This window comes from Haemorhous mexicanus, chromosome 10, assembly GCF_027477595.1.
Source record: "Haemorhous mexicanus isolate bHaeMex1 chromosome 10, bHaeMex1.pri, whole genome shotgun sequence".
NCBI classification, from domain to species: Eukaryota; Metazoa; Chordata; class Aves; order Passeriformes; family Fringillidae; genus Haemorhous; species Haemorhous mexicanus.
In genome coordinates, this window is record NC_082350.1 from 10,030,663 (window position 1) to 10,045,233 (window position 14,571).

A 14,571-nucleotide genomic window follows, 5' to 3' on the forward strand; every position below is an offset into this window, starting at 1 on the left:
AAAGGGTGGGAGAAGAGAACTCCCACTGCTGCTTCATGGAAGCTGAGGCTTAGAAAAATTAAAAGTTGAGACTTTTGAAAGCTTTCTAAAGCATATGGACTCCCAAATCCCATGAAATCTGGTGTTAAAACCCTAACTGTAAAAGTTTGGGTACCATAAAGGTCCAGGGACCAGATTTTTCAAAGACTTTTGTTACTTTCCTGAGGGAAAACAACTGGATTTAGGTGCTTAAATGAGAACATATGCAGTGTTTAATTCCCAAAAATGATGCTTTCCTTAAAACATTGATAAAGCACTTCCCTGTAAAGCCATCTAAAATGGGCTGTTTAGTAAACTTTCCAAACTGGAACCTTGTTTGCATTAATTCATTACTTCTGACATTACAATGCAACTCTGTATGGATCCAAGCTGAACATAAAAGTACTCAAATAAAATAGCAGTAAAATTGAAATTATTACTTCAATGGTGAGAATATATTAAAACCTCACTTGAATATAAAAAACTATGGTGAAATTCCAAATGAAAAAAGAAACACACTATTTCATAGAAGTATACAACATCATGGAAAATCCAGAGGGTTTTTTTTTCCTACCAAGTCTCTGCTTCCACCTTAGAAAACTCAAGACTTTAAGAGCACGCAATGTCATTAAAATCTTCCTTAAAGTTATCTGCACAAACATCTACTATTCATGTATTCTTTATACCATATTCAATCATCAGTGCTTCCTGTACAGAAAGAAATAGCAGTGTGCAGTAATTTGATTCCATAAATAGTTGTAATCAAAATAAACACATGGAATGTTATCTTCACTTATATGATTAGACTAACAAGCACTGCTCATTTTTTACAAGCTGTCTGTAGTTCTATCTCACAGTTATGTTATACTTGCTTGCTGAATTTCTGCTAATGATTTTTGGTCTGAGCTATGCTGAGAAGCCATTCCTAAAAAATTCTGATATTCACAGTTCTTCCTATTTTGACTTGGTGTCCAGCCTTTAGTCTCCAGCTGGATGGGCACACCATGTAAGAAGGAGGTTTGTGGTCACACTTTCATACCAAGAAGTACTTAGTCTGCCCTGTGCTCTGTTAGAAGTGAACCCCAAAAGGACATAAACTCATTGCCAAGCTTTGCAGAAATTCAGGGCAGCATTAACTGACTCTGTAATATCTCCTTAACTTTGCTGTATTAGTGAAGCCTGAAAGTTTTACCTACAGAGAAAACCTCCCAGGCTCTTTGATAGTTCTTATTTTGTCATTTGCACCAGACACCTTTCTGTCAGGGGAATCAGCAAACACAGGTGGTGACAGGGTTTCTGCTTTTTGTGACAAACACACCAAGCCCAGCTTCAGCATCCTGTTCTCATCAGTCCTGAGGTAAGGGGTCCTTGAACACAGGAGCACTTTGTGGAGGCACCTTTGCTTTGTGTGGTTTCATCTCAGTGTCTGGGCTCCCAGCTGCTTTGTTGTGGCTTCCATTTCCACGCTGAACATCAGGCCAGTGACCCAAAACACGGCTGGGAGATGCTCTGTGGGCATCCTGCCAAAACGTTTTGCAGGAGAGGAACCTGACACACAGCTATCATTTAAGGCCAATTGATCTCAGGAATCAATGGGCCTTTAAAAATTCACCAGCTCACATATCCTTTTCAGTGATGGTCATCAGATGTTTCGTGTTCTGATTTTGTGGGCTTTTCAGAGATCCTTGCTTTTCAGCAAATGATGACATATCTGTTGGTAAGAGGAAACTCACAGCCTTCACTTTACCCCTGGAGAAAAAAAGAGAAATCATTATGAGGATTACAAATGTATAAAACATGCAGAGAAAGTAAAAAAACCCCAAAACACCAACCCGACCCAGCAAGGAAACAGTAAATGCTTTCAAGTCTTGCATGCTACTGGAGGCAGGATTTCATGCCACTCACATGGCCATCCCAAAGGACCAGGCATGGTGCTCTCTGCTGGAAGCATCTGCCTTTTTCCATCGAGTCTCACATCTCCCTGTCAGTGCCTGACCTGTGTGTACAAAGCCGTGTGTGCACAGAACCCTGGGGGTGCATGTGCACCCACAGAGACCCTTCAGTAATTTTAGTATAATAGCTCTGAAAAGAGTTCTTAGCCTCCCTTATCCTGTATTTAAATATTTAATGGTTTTTTTTTTTTCATTTACCAAACACAGTGGGAATCCCTTGGTAGAAGTAATATTTTGGCATATATGAATTAAAATATTTTAGACATGCAAATTAGAGATGATTTGTTAGCAGTGCTGGTTTTTTATTACTTGGGTGCAATGGCACTCTATAAAAATTCAAGGTGATACTTCTACAGAGTTAATTTTAAAGCAAAAATATTCATATCACATACAGGATTATAGCTTTGGAGCAAAATGTGAGGAAGCAACAATAAACTAAGAATAGGAAAACCTGCCATGAAGCAGCATGCTGAAAAACAAAAATGTCATCCTTGTAAAAAATTAAGCTTAATAAGCTTGCTGAACTAATTGCTAGAAATTACCTTACTGGTGGAAAGCTAAGATGTCTGTGTCAGACATTTGAGTATATAATGGAAGCATCCACCATAAAGACCATAAAAGATACTAAATGGTTTTTTGGGTGCAAGAAACACAAAGCTTAGTGCTTCAGGACATCACCCAGCCTGCCGAGGGGGTGAGGTGAGGAGCTCTTCCCACAGCCCCTTCTCCCCCTGCAGCAGGCAGCAGAGAGTGCCCATGGTCACTGCTCAGCCTGGCGAGGCAGCTCGGATGGCAGCGATCAAAGCAGCACTGCTGCCTTTGGCCACGGGGCACTGGCACTCACTGCACTCCATGGAACACATCTGTGCTGCAGCCTTGATTGCTTGGGAAGCTCCTTCCCCTCGTGAGCAAGCAGCAGGCTTTGCCATTGCCATCCCAGGCCTGCCGTGTTTGCTCCCACGCACATCTCCCACCTGAGCTGGCTCTAGGGCAAAGCCCCTGTGCAAACCCGGGGCACTGGAATGTTTCTCTGTCTGCTCTGGGGTGCCCTGACCCCCAGGGGAGCACTGACTCTGACCCTCATCCATGGAGAAAGTTTCCTGGGCTTCAAGATAGACTAGAATCCACAAAAGTGTGGAACAGATTATAGAGAGCAGTGTGGGTGTGTCACTTGGTGAGAAATTTAGGTTTGGGATTTTTAGTATGTTGTGGATGGAAGCAAGATGGAGGGCACAGGGTGCTGTCCTGGGTTTCTTCTTCATGCTTCTTCTTCCTTCTTCTCCATGGGTTTGGGTGGCATTTTGTAATTGGGCAGAAAGGTCTGCACTGGGGGCTCTGTGGGATCAGTTATTGGGTTAAAAAGAATATAATCTAGGTGTCAGTTCTTCATTGGATAGTTTAGTCTTAAAAGCCCTTGTAACGAGAGATTGTTGCCATTTTGTGCCTTCTAATAAAAAGCTGCCCAACTCACAGCAGTGAGACTGTTTTACTGATAAAAAATAATAACCACCTGAGTCCCAACATGAAATACTGTCTCAAGTGCCTTCAATCCAGACCCAGGGAAACCCACAATTGGTACCCCCCAACCCCCAAAGCGTCCATGGGCACCCAGAGCCCTGAGTGTTCCTGAGCCAGCTGGGCAAGCACAGAAACCCAGAGTTACAGGGTCAGGGTGCTTTGCAAAATGATACCAGTTCTCTGCCAGGGACTAAATTTAGGTGTCCAACTGCTGTAAAAGGCCTGACCCTGAAGTGTCCTTACAAGAAACCCAGGTGCCTCTGAAAGCCTGACCTTGCTGTCCCCTGCAGCCTCTCAGAGAGGAGCTGGGCCCCAAATCAGCTTTGCACAGGGAGTGCAAGGGGCTGGGCACTGGTCTGCTCTGAGGATTTAGGGGGACAGAATAAAAGCTGTTGTGCTGTGCCATGCACAGGTACCTCCACACAGGTGACACAGGGCACAGCAGTGCCAGCCCCAGGGCTGGAGTCCTGTCCCAGGCCATGCATGGGCAGGCAGGGAGAGTCTTGGACTTCTCCCTGCTCAAACACCTGCTTTGAGGGCATTTGGATGATTGCCCTTTTGAGCACAGCATGATTGGGCTGAACCCAGGAATCAGCATGACTTCCCAAGGTGGATATATCAGCGACAGGATGTGGCTGGGCTATCATATATCACAGTCTCACTACTGCTGGTTCTACCTGTGGCTGTTGTCCTGTGATGGAAAGCTTCTCATCAGTGAGCAGAGACACTCAGGGCTGGTCCAGCAGCCATTTCACTTAATTTAGAAGCTGTCCTCAGACTACTTTTTTCAAGGCTGAAAGCATTAACTTGTAATGCTTCAGTTACAGGGGAAATATGATACAATACATCTAAATCCACAAGCCACAGTAATCACACTTCTAAAGGCATAGTGAAGAGTTCCTTGGTATTTCTGTGCTTTTTATTCAAAGTTTAAAAATCCCTTTCAAGCTTAGTTTGTCAGAACATCACATCAATCTGCAAAACTCTGCCTGGCTTTAACAGAGCAAAGATTTCAACCAGCTACCACTGCCAAACCTCATGCAGTGCAGGGGGGAACACAACTCCCTCAAAAGAGGTCTCCAGTCTGCTCAGGGCCCATACACAGCCAAACAACTGTTTTGCTGATTACATACCAAAACCCAGAGCAAAGCCTGGGTCTATCTAATGAGGAGAAACCTGTGGCCAGCCCAGGCAGGTGGTGCTGTGAAGGCAAACCAAACCTACTGGCACTTGTAGACGTGCTCCTGAAACAGCTTCACGTTGCTGGGGTGGCCGTAGCAGAGACAGCTGGCTGGTGATTTTCCAAGCCCTTCCTCCTGTTCCCTGCTGAGCTGTGCTGCAGCAGGAGGGGCTGGTGGCTGGGCACTGCCTGGCACCTCCAGGAGCCCAGTGCTTGGAGGCTTCCTGCCAGCCCAGTGGGACCTGGTGCTGGAAGGAGCAGGAGCTGGGGTGGCAGTGGGGTAGCGTCTCACAGTCATGGCAGTGTCTGAGGAGCAGAGAAAAAAAGCAGAGATAAAAACAATACTACTACTATTAATAACAATGACAATTCAGATTTCCTCAGTATTTTTGAAGAGAGACTTTTAAGTGTGCAGATAGTGCTAGAAGAAGGGAGAAGAGTTTTAAACTAAAAGAGGGGACATGAGAGTTTAGGAGTGAGGCACTGGCACAGGTTGCCCAGAGAAGTTGTGGATGCCCCATCCCTGGAAGTGTTCAAGGCCAGGATGGATGAGTCTTTGAGCAACCTGGTCTAGTGGAAGGTGTCCCTGCCAATAGCAGGAGTGTTTGAACTAGATGATATTTAAGGTCCTTTCCAACCCCAAATGATCTACCATTCTATTTTAAATCAATTTTTTGGGGCTGAAAACCATTTTGTATGTGGTGAAGCTGAGAGGCAGAGGATGCCAGACAGCCCCTTTAGGTCCCACCCTTTGCCCAAGAATGCAGCTGGAGAGGAAGAGCCACAGGGCTAGAAAGCCCTTTCCACAGCTTTCCCCTTGCCAAAAGGCCATGGAGCTGCTCCCAAACTGATGACATCCCCAGCCACCAGCAGCCCCTTCAGGCTGCTAACCTGGCCACTGGGTCAGTGGGACTGGCAACACCCACTGTCCATCAGAGCACCCCTCTGGCTGCATGGAAATCCACTCGTGCTGCTCAGCCTCTCGTCTTATTCCTTCACACAGATTTGTCTCAATGGAAACTTGTGGGGCCATTTCTCCAACACTTCTCACCAAGCCACATTTTGCTCCAATTCCTGCTTCATTAATTCCGCCAGAAGATCCAACCAGACTTCTATAACTGAGGAATATTTCCATTTTTCTCCTCTGATAAAGTTGTGAAGAGAATATATTCCTATGTATTGACCCATCTCTGCCTCAAGAAGAACAATCTGTGTTATCTGCAAAAATAAACTGCACATCTGGCATGATGGATGCAGCCAACCCGTTATTCTTGGCTACTTTTTGTAGCATTTTTCTCTTCTTTGCCTGAGGCAGGATGGGTTATGGCCTGGTGAAGAGTATTGGCCCTTTTCTGCCTGGAACAGAGAGGGGGCAGGAGTGGGGAGGAGAGTCCATGCCTGCGAAATCTCAAAGCAGAAAGTCAAATTCTGCTTAAGCAAACTGAACTCTGAGTTGAATCCTTTGTTTGAGCAGCAGCAAAATACTCCACCGAGCTCAGCTGGGGGGGGGATGCACCCTGAAAAGCCCACGGAGCAAGGCATGCAGTGCTGTGGGTTTGCTGTGAGCACAGAATGGGGCCAGGGCACTTCCATGGAGCTCACCAGAAGGCAGCTGGCAGCTCATCCCCCTTCCCTGCTGGCACATGCTGCACGGGCAGTGCCAGGGGTGCCAGCACAGCCCCCTCGCCGGTACCTGTCTGCTCCGCCGGCGCTGGAGCGGCCGCGGCGCCTCCCTGCAGGGATGCTGTGGATGCCGGGGATGCTGTGGATGCCGGGGATGCTGTGGATGCCGCCGGTCCCTCGGCACCGCGGGCGGGCTCCCATCTCCTCTCACCGCCGCTCCCGCCTCCCCGTGCCGGCAGCGCTGTCTGCCCGCAGCCCCGCAGCTCTCCCTTCAGGGCCCTGTTTTCCCTCTCCAGCTTGTTGATTTGGGAGCGCATCTTGCGGATGACCTGCAGGAGGTGCGTGTTCCCCTCCATGCTCCCCTGCCCGCGGAGCCGCCCCTCGGCCCGGGCGGACCCTGCCCTTAAAGCCCCGGGACAATGCGGGTCCCTCCCCGCACGCCCAGCGCGGGTCGGATCCCGGCCTGGGGGGGCTGGACCGAGCTGCCAAGATGTGGCCATGAGTTATTCATGCGGGGGCTCACGTTTCAGGGCAGAGCTGGCCTCTGCCCGCCGCACAAATCACGGTCAGCCCCGGGAGAAGCCCGCCCGCCCCTCGGTTTTCTCCGCAGGCCCCTTTCCTTTGGTCTGCCCGAAAAGCCCAGTGGTGATCTCCATGGCACAGCCAGGGAGGATTTGTTGTAAACGCAGTGGGGTACAAGACGTGTGCTTACCCTACCAGCTCCTGGATGCTGCAGGGAAACATGTTTGGTGCCTCTTAGCCACGGCACACTTGCAGGCTGCAGATTTTGGTGAGTGTATCTTCAGTGTGCCTGCCTGAGCCTACTGCAGACACCTGTAACTGTGTGGGGTTTGCTATAAAGCACCTCAGCTTTGCTGGACAGCAATTCATCTCTTCCCTAGCACGGGGTGATTTATGCTTCTTTGCTCTGTGTACCTGGAACTTCCATTCCAGAATTAGTAATTTCTCTCAGGAAAGTTCAATTTCTAAACGAAAGCTGATACAGTGCAAGAACCCTGCCATTAACAGCACATGCCAGCAGCTGTGATGGACAAGCAGGAACATCAAAACTCTCCTGGAAGGCTGCAGCAGAGCCTGGGCCCTTCTGGGCACCCAGGAAGGCTCACTGGAGTGGAGCTCTGGCACCAGCACCCAGGAGTGTAACGAGAGACAGACCAGGCATGATTCTTGCATTAGCAAGAGAAACACAATCCCCCTGTATTTCTCTCATCACCTAGTCCCTAAAGCCATCTCTCTTCTGGCATTAAGATGCAAAAACCTGTGGAGCAGTCTTCCCATTCCCCAAATCCTACTTCAAAATACAGAGCTGAGAATGCCAGAAAGTCACCCGGGAAATAATTTAACACACCTTCTGCTTTGAGGTCCTTCACTTCCCAATAGCTCAACAGTGACTCAGGAATAACTGAGAGAGGGAAAAAAAAACCCATTTCATCTGTGTGCATTTCCCCACTCTGCTGCTGGAACCTGGGGGGAAAAAAGGAAAACTGTTGTGAGATGCTTCAAACATGAAATGACTCAGTCTTTGTTTTTCCAGAGGTGTCAGAAGGGCTGTGGGTCTATGGGAGGTGCTGCTGGCCAGCATCAGCCCTGCTGTCACTGCCTGGGAGCCTCTCCAGAGGGCTCTGCATGGTTCTGACTGCAGGCAGAGAGGTGAAACAAATGTGAGTTCTCAGGCTGCAGATGAAGCACCCATGCATTTTTCTTGAGCTTGGACCCAGGCTTAAACAACAGTGCAGGTGCCCCTGTGCTGGGGATAACGTGTAGGGAGCATTATGGGTCAGTTTCTCCAGCAAGCAGATCAGGCACTGGAGCAGTGACAGCACCCATGTGTAATTATAATATTGCTGCTGCCCCTGCAGCTGGCAGGTGTGGCTGGGCAGGGGACACTGACAGCTCAGCAACTAGCTTACCTCAGCTGTAGCTGCAGACATCTGCTCCTCTCATCCCATGCCTGCTGCTCCTCTGGAACCAGACTGGAGCAGGCACAGACCTTTTGATGCACCAGAAATGTCTGAGGAAATGACTTTTGCCTTGCAACCCTGTACAGCTGCCCCTGCTGAAAGGGCCAGATGACACAGGAGTTTTGGACACTGAAAACCTGGCAAAGCTGCCTTTGCCACTGGGCTGACCAGAGTGCTCCCTGAGAGCAGAAAGAGCTCCATGCACCCAACCTTGTTTTTTGTAAGCTCAGTAGGGTCCAAGACGTGTGCTTCCCCTGCCAGCTCCTGGATGCTGCTGCTCTGTGTGCCATGGAGGGAAGCATGCTGGGTGCCTCAGCCATGGCACACTTGCAGGCTGCAGATTTTGGTGAGTGTACCTTCAGTGTGCCTGCCTGAGCCTGCTGCAGACACCTGTAAATGTGTGGGGTTTGCTATAAAGCACCTCAGCTTTAACAGAAGGGGAAATTTCTCACACCTGAGATGTTTTAGCCAGTTGTCCTTGGTAGGATATGGGCCCAGGTAAAATTGTTTGGTGTGAAAATTGTTTTCACCCTCACTCATATCCAAACCTTTCTGCTAGGAGCCTCACAGCAATATCTCTGTGTGGCTGCTGGTGGATGTGCTCCATCTCAGTGGACTGTACAAACTCCATACCAAATTTCCACAGCAGAAAACCTGCAAACAAAACTCAGAAACCTTGTGGAGCATCTTCATCCAAAGCATGGGGAGCTCAGCTCGTTTTTCTGCCCTGCCCAGCAGGGTGACATGCAGCAGCTGTGTGTGTGTGCAGGGTGACATGCAGCAGCTCTGGGTGTGTGTGTGTGCAGGGTGACATGCAGCAGCTCTGGGTGTGTGTGCAGGGTGACATGCAGCAGCTCTGTGTGTGTGTGTGTGCAGGGTGACATGCAGCAGCTCTGGGTGTGTGTGTGTGCAGGGTGACACGCAGCAGCTGTGTGTGTGTGTGCATGGCTGCTGTAGGGGCTCCCTGGGGAAGGGTTGCACTGAGAGCTGGGAAGGGACAGTGTGAAAACTGCCACCAGCAGGAAACAGCACCTGCACAGCCAGCACCATTGCTGAACAGTTTTTGTAGCTGTCTCACTTGCCAAATCCCTCTTGCTCCCCTGAGGTAAGTGAGACAAGAAATTAAAAAGGACTCATTGCTGCTCTAGTACAATGATTTTTTTTTAGCTTACCACAACATTTTGTCCTGGAAAATACATAATCAGCAGGTGTGTGGATGTGTCCTGCTGCATCTGGAGGTGTGTCCTGCCTCCCAGTGGCACGGGAGTCCCTGTGCAAAAAGACAGAGCCTCCCTTTCCTGGGGCTGAGCCGACCAACAGAGCACAGGTACTGCACTGCATCTTCAGCCTCGCTGGGGCAGGATGGGGGAGAAGCACAGCAGCCCACCTGCCCCAACAGGAAATCTTGGGGAATAGAACAGCTCACAGGTCCATCATCCCAGCAGCAAACCTGCAGCCCAGATCTCTGTCAGGGCTGGAGTCTCCAGGAGGGTTTGCTGCTAATCAGCCTTGGATGTCAGCAGCCCTGGATAAAAGATTATCACAGCATCCTATAAAGCATTACCAGACAAAAGTGTAACAGCAGCTCTGCTCGGGGTCAGTGCCAGTCCTTCCAATTCTCCCTGTGCAAGAACATGGCTGTGCCCTGAGTCCTTGCTGGATTTCTTACTTTGACATGTTTTGTGGTGCAAAAGAGGCTGATTCTCTTCTGAATCTGGCTGTACAACTTAAGGAGGTAAAAAGGAATATTTCAATAGATTTAAAAAATTAACAAGAAGATTTTTTTGTGTGTGTGCTGATTCTGTTTTGCTTACACACGTGTGATGATTTTCCTCCTGTACATCTGAAAGGACTGAATAGGTTTAATGTCCAAATTTGATCCCATATTGGCCTCTCTCAGTGGCTTCTCCATTTAAATAGTAAAGTAAGAGGTAAACAGTAAATTTAAGAAGAAAACTTATATTTCCCCCCAATTTTCATTCCTCCCCTTTCATTCTTCTCTAAGTTGAGACATTTAGATGCTTATGCCTCTAAATTATCCCTGTGCTTTACTTGGCCTAACCCATTGCCTGAGGCTCAGCAGCAGGTTTAAGACTGATGCTCAACTTGAATTTATTTTCCTCTGAGCACTCAAATACCAGCTTGAATGCAGTGGGACATGCAAGTCTGCAAGGCCCTTCCTCACCTGAGCCCAGCATGCTGGCAGCCACATCAGTGTCCCCACAGGTGCTGCTCTGCCAGGCCAGGTCACATTTTGCTTTGGGTGCATTTCACCTGCAAATGCACATCCATGTAAAGAAATGCATCCTTGTGAGGAAAGGATTTCACAACAGAAATTGGAAATGTTCTGATAATTGGACAAAGGCCCAGTCTCTCAAGTTTGCTGGTCACCCCTGTGTTCAAAGCAGTTTCCTGGCTGTGCACTCCCTGGGGAGGGTGCTGCTCTCAGCCCCCAGCCTGTGTTCACCCCCCAAAAGCTCCATCCCTGCAGGGCCCCTGCTCCTTCCTTGGGCCAGCCTGGGCTCCTCTCCAGGGCTGGGCTGCCACAGGGAAGGCAGGCACAGGAGCTTGTGCCAATGTCTGCAGCAGTGCCTCAGGCAGCCAGGTAATCATTCACTGACCAGATTCCCTACAGGGCTGTTTGGAGCACCCCCAGTTTTAACAAGGGGGTACCTCCCCTCCTCTGAGCTGGCACCACTCTGTAGCCAAGCAGAGGAACCGGGAGGCCCATTTTGGTACATGATACAAATACCAAAAAATACCCATTCTTGTTCTGAAAAGTGTGGCTTTTGGGTCTCACCTATTGCACAGCTGAAACCTGCTATTCCTAAGCCCCTTCTGAAGGACAAGGGGGAGAGCAAAAAACTGGATTTGCTTACTTTTAACAAAAGATACAATATTTATATAACCTTTACCTTTTTACCAGGCCCACAGAAAGTGGCATGGAGACCTGCAGAACCCACCCAAGTGTCACCTGTGTACATTTTCAGAGTGCTCCCTGCAGAGTGACAGCGACCCAGGGGCTCAGCAGAACCAGCCCAGGAGGGAACTACGAGGCTGCAGGGATGCTCTGTCCTGGACATGGAAGTGGGAAGTGCTCCAGCTGAGTGGGATGGGGACATGGGGACAGGGGGACACAGGACATGAGCAGCAGCACTGGGGGTGGGGGAAGTGGCAGAGCCCGTGGAATCGCCCCAGCCTCACGTGTAGCCAGGCATGAGCGGGCAAACCTGGCTGCTCTCTCAGCTTGAACGAGACCTTGCCTTCCTCTCATGATTAATTAAACTAATTAAACACTCCCTCTCAGCCACGGCTGAGTGGGGACTTGCTCATAGCCTGTGCAGTGAGGAGCTGTGGGGAGTGAGCTCCACAACCTCCTAGAAACAAGATGGCAAAAATCAATTGTATGTGTAAAGCAGTCTCAGGTTTCGAGATCTCATTAGGTAATGATGGCACAAAGTTATCTGATGAGTCTCCTAAAAGGTAATTGTTTAACTTATTAATGCCTGCTAAGCATCCTTTTCCTTTTGCAAGGACCATTTGCCTGACTGTGCCTTAACTCCCACATGCATACAGAAAATCCCACATGTCCCATGTTTAAATGAAGCTTTGATTTTAAACATTCAAGGTTCTGAAAGGGGTCTGAATTCCAGCAGGGGATGCTCAACACTTTTGAAAAACCAGGCTTTACCTGAAAATGTGAAATAGAAATACCAAGATACATGAGTCACATCTGAAAACCTTGGTTTTGGACTGGGCTGGCATAAAGTTTGTCTACAGAAACATTTCAAACTTTTAAGAGGGCACTTTATGTGCCTATGTTGAATTTCCAATGCTCTGTCCCTTTAAATGGATCCTCAAGTTGGTGTGGAATAATCAGAATTAGTCTCTTTTATGCCAGCACCCTGCAAGCACAACATATGCTGCAGAGTACAAACCCATGCCTCATGCAAGAGAATCTTTATGCTCAGCTGGAGATTTTCATAATGAGGAGCTCACAACTGGGCCCAAAGTTACCTGCACAGAGCTTTCAAATTAAAACAAGCCCTCACTCATGGGAGAGAGCATCACGATTACAGAGCACAAAATACATCCTGAAATTATTATTATTAATAATAATTTCTTACTCTGCTTTCTTTTCTCAAGCAAAACACCCCACAGAAAATGTGAGTGTATTTGAAACCCTGCAGCTATAAGGAAGCTCACCACAGGCAATCTGTGCAATGACATCTAAATCAGAACTACAGGCAACATCACATGGCATTTGCAGGTCACAAAAACCCATCACAGCATAAGTAACACCCTCACAGCTGTCCCTAACAAAAAGTGAGTGACTCCACCTAACTGAAGCAGCACGTGGGGAGCACAGCTTAAAAAGCACACCAAAAATGCAGCTTCTGTAAGATGAGGAGTAGTTCATAGGGAAAAAGGAAACTGCTGCTATTCAGATATGAGATGCTCAAGTGAGTTATGAAAAACCTCAGCCTGGACAGAGAGGTCAGTAATTATGATTGCACTTTTGCATCACTGAGAATTTTCTAAAAATACCTGTACATTGTCAACTCAATGAAACATTACAAGCCATGCACATATCTCGTGTAGGCTGTGATTCCCAGCTTAAAGAGCACTCATTGCTCTGACTCCCACCTGACTGTGCCTCAGAGATGCTCTTGAAGGCATGGGACGTGCCCAGGGCTGATCCCAAACCTCTGTTGGGTACAGCTTCCCTGAGGGGCAGCAGCACCTCCTTCCACAGTGCCAGCAGCCAGAACTGTTTGGGTGTTGTCATCTTATTGCAAAAGTTCCCACACCTTCTTGGTGATTTCTCATGGGCAGCTCCTCACAGCACTGACTCCTCCCTCTTCACAGCACAGCCAAAAAACTCCAGCTCTCTCCTCAACCGGGAAGATGTGCCAGGACAGCAACATGGGGCACTCTTTTGTAGCACTCTTCTTCTTATTGGACACAGCTGTGGCCTGTTAAGGGCAGGCCTGTTCCAATCTTTGGTGATTAGTACAGCTGCAACTCCTCAGGGGTGAGACTACCTTCTGCACTATCTATCTTTATCTTCTCACATTCTATCCCCCCACAATTGGGTGCCAGTGTTTTTGCATCTTGAGGCTACAGTGAGAAATACACACCACTTACTGACAAGGAGGCTGTCCCAGATGAGCTCTTCTCCATCCTCCTTAAAACCACTCAATACTCTCTTGGCCTGATAATCTACATGCTGTGGCAGCTCTCCCCTAACACTGCTGGTTTCACTGTACTTTTACATTTTCCCATCTCCAAATGCTCCAACACATGCCTGGAAGGTAGGAAAGTTACTTGATAATTTCCATAGCTAATATTTCACCAAGGAACGCTGCTGGATTTTTCTTGAAAAGAATAACAATGTTCTCACTTCCTCCCCCAGCTGCCCAGAGAGCTGATGGCTGCCCAGAGCTGCCCTCTGTGGACTGCAAACAAAGCCAGGCTGGAAGGGCCCAGGTGGGCACCCAGGCTGGGGTCTGCATGCTCTGCCACTGGCCATGAGCCCACCCTGGGCTGTCAGGGCTGGCTCAGCCCCAGCACAGCCAGAGGGACCAGCCTCGTTTGGAGCAAACTCTGCACGTCCCTGATTTAAGTAATTTTGAAACAAAAGCATCAATTTGGCATTTCCCAAAATTTCCCCTGCTTTTCCCAACTCAGATTGGTTATTCTGTTCAGTTTTAATTTCTTTGTTCAAATTTGATATTTGATTTAAACACCCTTTGATTTTTAACTGTCTAGGTTCAGAGCTCACTTCATGGTGTTAATACGTAGTGACTGTGAAAACTAATTCTTTTTGTGATAATCTAAATATTAAGAGAAAAATCTTCTGTGTGCATACCAAACTTGTTAAATATTGGTAACACATTCAAGTCCATGGCAGATATCCTTGACAGATCACCTGTCTTGAAAGATTCATTGCCCCACGTTACTTACAGCTGAAATATTGAGCAGAGAGTTACCAGTTTAAAAAGTGTTCAAACTGATGTAAAATGTACCTGCAGCCTGGAGCTTCTCAGCACATGTGGGACAACAGTTTTCATGCTGAGATGAAAAATAGCCACATTTAAAGCTATGAATGGATGCAATTTCACTTCCCAGATCCAGGTCCATGGATGGCCAGCACAGGGGTGGTGTGTCTGGAGTCTGAATGGTATAGATCATCCCCTTCCATTTCTCATTTGGATAGTATTCAAAAATAAAATTAAAAAAAAATTCCTCTTCAGATCACTATTAGGTTGCCAAGATAACATCCCTCCAGTGAATG